Source organism: Mesocricetus auratus, unplaced genomic scaffold (genome assembly GCF_017639785.1).
Source record: "Mesocricetus auratus isolate SY011 unplaced genomic scaffold, BCM_Maur_2.0 Super-Scaffold_4256, whole genome shotgun sequence".
Taxonomy (NCBI): Eukaryota; Metazoa; Chordata; class Mammalia; order Rodentia; family Cricetidae; genus Mesocricetus; species Mesocricetus auratus.
The window spans coordinates 88,418,349-88,424,513 of record NW_024429182.1 but is presented as its reverse complement, the minus strand read 5'-3'; the positions used below and the strand labels follow the sequence as shown (position 1 = coordinate 88,424,513).

The 6,165-nt window shown below is 47.6% G+C and overlaps 1 long non-coding RNA gene across 1 annotated transcript in view; it reads right to left on the bottom strand.

Annotated features, from left to right (window-relative positions):
* Positions 1–2,694: 2,694 nt before the first annotated feature.
* LOC110341939 overlaps positions 2,695–6,165 on the bottom strand; it is a 3,737-nt gene continuing 266 nt past the window's right edge. The window contains exons 1-2 of the long non-coding RNA XR_002383938.2: positions 4,646–6,165; positions 2,695–3,274 (exon numbers count right to left, since the gene is read on the bottom strand). The exon at positions 4,646–6,165 is cut by the window's right edge and continues 266 nt beyond it. This is a non-coding gene — a long non-coding RNA (uncharacterized LOC110341939). The remainder of the gene's footprint in view (positions 3,275–4,645) is intronic.

Below are 6,165 nucleotides of genomic sequence, written 5' to 3'. Positions count from 1 at the left end.
TGGGCTGATTGGCTAGGGAACCTGAGGGATTCACCTGTCTTTACATCCATGGTGTTGAATTACAAATGTGTACACCATGGCTGCTTTTTTTTTTAAATAAGGGATTCTGGGGACAGAACTCAGGTCCTCCTGCTTGTGTGGCAAGGACTTTAGTGAATGTGCTGTTTCCCCAGTCTACAAACATTGGTTTATGTCTACAGAGAACTGCAGGACTTGAACATTGGACTTGTGTCTAGGAGATGAAGCATGGAGTTGCCAGTAATCATTTTCCTTCTATGTGAAATTAGATGGATACCAAAAGGGAAGAGAGCTATCTTTACAGCCTGGTAAGTAGCCTTGCCTGAAGCTCACTATCCCAGGACTTTTTAATTTTATTTTATTACATAAGCCATTTAGACTTTGTTTTGATTTCTTCTAAGCAGAAGACTAATGTTATACAGAACCCAGGATAAAATTAATCTCCTGAAAGACCAAGGTGATAGCATAACACCCTTCTGGAGGTCTCTGATGGTCACAGTGGTTTGTGGGATCACCTGTAGGAGGCAGCTATGCAGTAAGATGGGACCCATGACACTGACAGCCTGGTGACCCAGGACAGTTGCCCCACAGCTCCAGGGTGTGACCTGAGCCTGAGGCCCTGGGCACTAGTGTCCTTGCCTGTCATGTTCCAGGGATCCCTGACTAGGAAGAGATTAGTTGGCTGCTGCCAACTTCATGGCCTAAGGCAAGTCTGCTCACAGTTCAGAGAAGAGGGATTAAGTAGATACTAAGACTTGAATTTGCTGAGCCTGCTGGAGGGAGGGGTACATCAGAAGCCCCACTCACAAACAAAGGCTGAATGACGTCCTGACATCCATTCTGGCATACAAGCTGCCCTTCCCCAGTTCTAACACAACCTCTGACAGCACTTCCCAGTGGACTCATGGGGCTCTGTCTGGGAGAGGAGGGCAGGATCGAACAAGGAGTCTGGGGCCTCCAGCCAGCAGAGGCTCCAAGAACAGCAGAGGAGGACAAAGATGAGATGGAGTGCCAGAACATTCCAGACTGATTCTAGAGTTTGCTCAGTTTGGCTTTCTGTTGATGTGATAAACACCATTGCCAAAAGCAAAATGGAGAGGGAAGGCTTCATCTGGCTTATACCCCTGATCACAGGAATCAGGTTAGGAACTCAAAGCGGGAGCAGAGGCAGGACCCACGGAGGAAAACTGTTTACAAGCTTGCTCTCCACGGCTCACTCAGCTCCTTTCCCCATGCAATACAGGGTCACCTGCCCAGGGCTGGTGTTACTCATAGTGGGCTTGATCCTTCTACGTCAATGGATAATCAAGTCACTGTCCCACAGCCTCACCTACAGACAAATCTCGTGGAGGCATTTTCTCACTTGAGGCTCCATCTTCTCAGATGACCCTTCTCAGATGTTTTGACAAAAACAAAAAAACAAAGCAAAGAACCCAACTATCCAGCACACATGGGTAACTTGAAACTGAGACTTGGTTATGAGCTGAAGTGAGGAGGACTTTTCTGTTCTCTTCTTGTGACCACTTGTTCTGTGCTGTGGCTAGTGACAAAAAGATTGGGTCTCTGCCTAGACACAGAGGGTGCATTGAGTGCTTATGACCCAGCGTGGCTCTTTCCTTGTGCTGTGTCAAGAGGATCCCAAATTCCCTGAGTGCCCGGGACCTAGAGTCTGCCTGTCGGTATCAATCTCTGAAACAGTGGGTGTTTTCCTTCCAGTCAACTCTCTCCTTTCCCTCTTACAGACCTTTGATCTGTCAGGCTTAGGAATGGGGGTCTAATGAAAATGGTATTAGGTGACGCCAAGGGTGGCGACTTGGCTTGTGATGTAGTAATGAAGACGAAGGCAGAGAGTGTGATGAAATTGCCAGAGCAGAGCCACAAGCTAGACCTCCCCAGGGATGGTAGACCACCAAGAGGAAGCCTGTGAAGGCACAACCCCTGCCAGGACCCGTGGTAGGCACAAAGACTGTGTAGCAAGGATGATATGATAGCTTTGCCTGTACAAAACCAGTTTATTACCTCTTAATCACATTTTCCTCTTGAGAATCATGTACAAAAATGACCACTAGGGGGCAGGAGGGGCCTCCTTAGTAAGACACCTTGCTAATCAAGAGCGGGGACTTTCCTGGTCTGGGGCAGTGAGATGTCAACTGCTTCCTCTTTACAGTTCATACAGAGTACAGACGGGTATGACAAGTATGACACATGGGGCCATCTGAAATGAGTTTGGAGGTGCCTGCATGGGGCTTAGTGAAAGAAATTTTTATTATGCTTATAACTAAAATACAAAGTAAAGGAAAATGTTAGGTATTGAATTTGTATGAAAGTCTAAATGAAGGAATCACATCTGTTTTACCACTAAACACAAGTCTGTTACAATGTAAACCTATTAGTATCCAGTTAGATGCTTGAAATGGCAATGTGATTTCTTCAAATTTTCGTGGAGCATAATTGGCAAATTTTGTTTGAACAAATTGGTGAAATAAAACTTACAAGCAGGACTGGAAAGATGGCTGAGTGGTTAGGAGCTCATGGTGCTCTTACAGAGGACCTGAGTTAGTTTGGTTCCCAGCACCTCAGTCAGGCGGCTTACAACTACCTGTAATCCCAGCTCCTGGGGGATCTTATGCCTTTGGCCTCCATGGGCACCCTCACACATACACACATAATCAAAAATTTAAAAATTACAAGTAACTTTATTTTTTTAAGACAAGCTTTCACTACTTATCCCTGACTGGTGTGGGAATTACTATGTAAACCAGGCTGGCCTTGAACTCACAGAGATCTGCCTGCCTCTGCCTCCTCAGTGCTAGGACTAAAGACATGTGCCACTATGTCCAGCTACAAGAAAATGCACAACCACTCAAAAATATCCAGTGGTTGAAGTTGTGTTTGAAGGTTATTCCAGTCTTTTCATTTTTCCATCAGCAAACACAGTATTGGCGTTTCTTGTGCGAGGCGGCGGATACGTGCCCATCAACGGTTTCCCGCTCACATCCACAAAACAGAGACAATGTGCTGACCCGAAGAACACACACATGACTGTAGATGTCCACCTTGTGACCAGAAGTGCCCCTGTGCTGAGAAACACCAAACAGCCGTGTACCTAGAGTGACTCCTGTCCTGACCGGTCACGTGGAGTTCCGATTCGTGCCGTCAGATCTGACATGATTGTTCCTTTCACTCACAAACAAAGGCAGAAAGTATCCGGTCTGGTATTGATATAACATGGTTGAGTCTCAAAACATCCTCCCCACTGAAAGAAGCCAGACACAAAGAGCTCAGGCTGTGTGATTCCACTTCCTTGACGTTTGAGAAAAGGAATAACACATTTGCGCTGATAGAAAGCAGATGAATGGTTGTCTGGGCAGTGGCAAGAGGGGCAGAGGGATGACTACAAAGAGGGGACACTGGAGAGGGCACAACAACTTTCTTTCTGAAGGCTGATTTGAATTCACTAATTTCCATGGGTCATAAGATCCTTTTCCTTCCTCCCTTGCTCCATTCCTCCCTCCCTTCCTCCCTCCCTTCCTCCCTCCCTTCCTCCCCTCCTCCCTCCCTCCCTCCCTCCTTCCTCCCCTCCTCCCTCCCTCCCTCCTTCCTCCCTTCCTCCCTCCCTCCCTCCCTCTCTCCTTCCTCCCCTCCTCCTTCCCTCCCTCCCTCCTTCCTTCCTTCCTTCCTTCCTTCCTTCCTTCCTTCCTTCCTTTCTTCTTCCTTTCTTTTTGACAGGACCTCATGTGCCCAGCATGGCTTCAAAGTTGTGTAATTGAGGATGACTTCGATTCTTAATTTTTTTTCAATTTTATGTATATGGGTGTTCTGCTTGCATATGTCTGTGTACCTTGTACATACCAAAGAGGCCAGGAGAGGGCATCAGATTCCACTGTGAGATGCCATGTGGGTGCTGGGAATTGAACCTGAGTCCTCTAGAAGAGCAGCAAGTGCTCTTCGCCACTGAGCCATCTCTCTAGCCATGACCTGGAACTCTTGGTCCTCCTGCTTCCCAAGTGCTGGGATGGCAGGAGTGTATCACTATACTGGATTTAATTCAATGTATTCGGTGCTAGGGATCAAACCACACCTTCCTGCATATTAGATCAGTATGCTACCAACTGAGCTACATCCCCAGCCCCCACGTCATATTTTTCTTTTGATTGCCCCCAGCCATTAAAAAACTATAAAACCTATTTTTAGCACATCGGCAGTCATGGTTTGGCTGGCAGGAGTAGCTTGCCAACTCCTGGCTTAGAAAGGAGTGCTAGTATGGGAACTCTGAGGGTGGAGGGCTCTGGAGAGGGAGTGGATCTGGAATGTCTGGCCCTCAGCCTGGATAAGAAGCCACAGCCTTTAGGTTTTGTAGGAGGCTCTCAGCTCCTATGTGCTGTGAGTGAGACTCAGATGCTCCATCAGCCTCAAGCACTGTTCTTAACACAGTTGCCATCCTTAACACAAAGAGACTGAAACTCCAAGTCTTCGAGATTTGACTTTCAAATAAGTTTCAGAAACCATTAGGGCCACTAATAGAGGGCCATAAATTGACATAAAATCTTGTCTGGAACTGTACTAGTCAGGCGTGCATTACTATGACAGTCTAATTTTATAGAGAAAAGAGAGACATTTAGCTCACCTTTCTGGGGTTCAGGTCCAAGATTGGGTGGTCCCATTAATTAGGCTTCTGCTGAGGATGCTAAGATGGATGGTATCAGTGCCAGGGACAAGTGGAAGGAAAAGAGTGTATCTTAAGCCAAGAAGCCAGAGTTGTTTAGGGACCAACCTCACTTGTCTTTTTTGTTCTGATTGTGTCTCACAGTGTAGCCCAGGATGGCCTGGAACTCACCGTGTAGTTAGAGCTGGCCTCAAACTCAACAATTGCCCTGCTTTAGCTTCCTGACTGCTAGGAGTCCAGGTGTGAGCCACTATGCCTGGCCCAGGCTCATGCTCATAACTCTCGTGAGACCCCAGGGGTCCTATAAGACTTTAACTTAATCTCTTTTAAGGGCAGCTACCCAGAGAACTAAGTATCTCCCACTAGGTCCCACCTTACAAAGGACCAACCACTTCTCAGGAGCCCAAGCATACTATATACCCAACTCTGACACAAGAGCCCTTGAAGACACATTGGAAACATGCTGAGTCACAGCAGGCTTAGGCATGAAGGGTCACAATTAACCAATCTCTGATTTTGTGGTTGTTTTTTGAGACAGGGTGTTGCTTTGTTTTCCAAGCTAGCCTCAAACTCTCAATACTCTTGCCTCCCCCTCCCCAGCAGTGGGATTTCCAGATGTGTGCTACCACACTGGCTATCAAATTTCTTATGGTGACTACTGAGTAAGACTCAGAGTAGGAGCTTTTCAGGTACCACCTCCAGGGAGGCAGTTAGACAGTGGGCTGAGCATCTAGGCATCACTTCCACTAGAGTGTGTGCTAGGGAGGAAGCATGCTTTTGGGATGGTCAAGCGGGTCTCTGAGCTTGCATGGTGTTGAGCTTCTACGCATCAGGAGCACATCCCCACCGGCAAATATCTACAGTCATCTCTGCCATTTGCTTGCGGTCTTCTATGTGAGCCCCACATCCCTGAGTCCCTGGATCCACCCTTGTCCTATTCCCTCCCTCTGCCTGTTACAGAACTCCTGTGAGGTCTGTTGGTTTTGTGACTGGAAGTTTCTGTTGAGATCAGGAATTGATCCCACGGAGAGATGTTGTTGCGGTGGTGACGTCACAGCAGGGATGGCCACCCTGATTTCTCCCTCTCTTCCTTCTTTTCTTCCCTTCCTCTTGTCCGTTCTCCAAGTGCAGCCAATCCATGGCAATTTCAGCTTCTCAGACCTGGTGCCCCTCAGGAACTGGGCATGCTGTGTGCATCCCAAAGCTGTCCCTCTAGAACTTAGTGCAGACAGAGTTCAGAGACACTGATAGTGTCTTTTAGCTGGAACAGAGTCAGTAGTTCAGGCCTAACTGGAAACTAGAAGCTATAGCCAGCTCCACCGCCTGTCCTTAGGGGACATTGGCCACTTGGGATACTGGCCTGTTGTTCCACCCCAGAACAGCCTGTCATGTTTACTGATGGGAAGTCAGGGGGTAGAGTGGGATGGGGAATAAGGAGGGGGTCTTATAACAACTCAGGGCAGAGAGGGAAGGGGACCAGG